This window comes from Gossypium arboreum, chromosome 4, assembly GCF_025698485.1.
Source record: "Gossypium arboreum isolate Shixiya-1 chromosome 4, ASM2569848v2, whole genome shotgun sequence".
In the NCBI taxonomy this organism is placed as follows: Eukaryota; Viridiplantae; Streptophyta; class Magnoliopsida; order Malvales; family Malvaceae; genus Gossypium; species Gossypium arboreum.
This window is the reverse complement of record NC_069073.1, coordinates 103,907,010-103,909,466: the sequence shown is the minus strand read 5'-3', so window position 1 is coordinate 103,909,466 and position 2,457 is coordinate 103,907,010.

Sequence of the window (2,457 nt, the reverse complement as noted above, 5' to 3'; positions counted from 1 at the left end):
CTCATTTAATATCAAGGCAATAACATTAAATTACACATTGCCTTATTAAAAATCATATGAACTTACAATTTCCCATAATATCCATAATCATAGAAATCACATTTATGTATGATAATTCAATGCACTTCATGTACCATAGACATATTTTTAAATCAATTCATAAACTTGGCACCATAATCATTTAATTTAATATAATTCAATTAATTCACTAAATTTAACTTTCAAATATAAATTACAAAGATTATTGTTTAGTATTATTATCATACCAACTTACATACTTTCAACACCTCGAAATCATAATGAATATATCAATTTTACATTGAAACATGCATAAATTAATGCTTATTATACATATGAACTTACCTCGATACTAAAACGGTCATTTTACCAACTTTCCCAAATTTCAATTTTTCTCTCATTCTAGGTTCAAATCTCGTTTTTCGGGATCTAAAACATCATATTTTACTTATTTAATTAATGTACTATTCAAAACAGTCATTAACTCAAACTTTGGAAAAATTACAATTTTGCCTCTAAATTTTTGCATATTTACACTTTTGCCCCTAGGCTCGGGAATTAAACTTCATCCCTTATTCTTATGTTTTATGACATGCTTATCACTTTTCCCTTCTATGGAAACATCAAATTCTCACTCTAGCATATACTTATGACTATTAGGTATTTTTACCGATTAAGCCATTTTACTCGTTTTCACTCAAAACCGAGTAGCACAAGTTGTCTAACATAATTTAAAACCTCATATTATATCATAAAACACCAAAATAAACACATTTCACCTATGGGTATTTTTCCAAATATGAACCCTAGCTTAAATTATTGCTAGAATAAGCTTAATCAAATTACCGGGATTCCAAAAACGTAAAGAACTTGAAAAAAAGGGTTAGAACGGACTTACTATTGAGCTTGGAAAGCTTGAAAACCCTAGCCATGGCTTCCCCCATGCTGATTTCGGCCTCCATGAGAAAGATGAGTCAATTTTGTCTTTATTTTCCCTTTTTATTTCTTTTAATTACCAAATGACCAAAATGCCCTTCCTTACTAAACTTTCAAAAATTCCATCTATGTCCAATTTTTGTCCATCACTTAGAAATTGGTCAAATTTCTATTTAAGACCTCCTAATTAATATTTCAAAGCAATTTCATACTAGAAACTTCTAGAATGCAAGTTTTGCAACTTATTCAATTTAGTCCCTAACTTCAAATCGAGCACTTTATGCATAGAATTTCTTCACAAAATTTTTACACAATCATGCAATCATATCCTAGACCTCAAAATAATCATAAAATAATTATTTCTATCTCAGATTTTGTGGTCCCGAAACCTCTGTTCCAACTAGACCCAATTTTGGGCTATTACATTCCATATTATAAATACTACCATCATACTTAAAAACTCTGCCACTATGACATATTCCCTAGGTTATTGATCATTTGCAGGTTTTTCTACAACTTTCTTGACAATTAAACATGGTGATTGTTCAACCACTCTCAAAAGTTCCTCGAGTACCTCTTTACTTCGAGGCTTAAAGTTATCCATGTAGCTTTTCTCGAGGAAAGTAGCATGAGTAGAAAATTTAATCGTATAATCTTTTGGATTATAGAATAATCCTCCATTTGTTCTTTTTAGATATCCTACAAACATGCACAATTCTGTCTGTACATCCAACTTTTTTGCATCATTATCCAGAATGTGTGCTGGACAACCCCTTATTCTAAAGTGATTTAGAGCAGGTTTCTTTCCATGCCACAATTCAGAAGGTGTCTTACAAGAAGACTTGGTTGGCACATCATTTAGAATATAGCAATCCGTTTGTATCGCATAATCCCTAGAAGGAAGTACAAAGTCATGAATAACTTAACATTGAATGAACCATGTCAAGCAAGGTTCTATTCCTTCTCTTAGCTATGCCATTCTACTGTGGAGTGCATGGCGCAGTCAATTTGGATAAAATCTCATCCTCTATGAGGTATCCTAAGAACTCATCGGACAAATATTGCCCACCTCGATCAGACCAAAGATTCTTTATGGATAAAGCTAATTGTTTTTCCACTTCCTTACGAAACTCTCAAAATCTATCAAAGGTTTCACTTTTGCAGTGCATTAGATACACATATCCATATCGAGAATAGTTGTCAATAAAAGTGACGTAATAATCATAACTTCTTGGGCACTAATGCTCATGGGGACGTAATAATCATAACTTCTTGGGCACTAATGCTCATGGGACCACATACATTAGTGTGCACAAGTTCTAAAGGTTGGTTGGCCCTTGTACCTTTCGCATTAAAAGACCTTATAGTCATTTTACCTTCCAAGCAAGATTCACATTGTGGAAGACTAACTTCTTTAAGCATACTTAATGGAACATCTTTCACGAGTCTAGTGATTCTTTCTTGGTTAAGAAGACCAAGTCTTAAATGTCATAGGTACCCCTA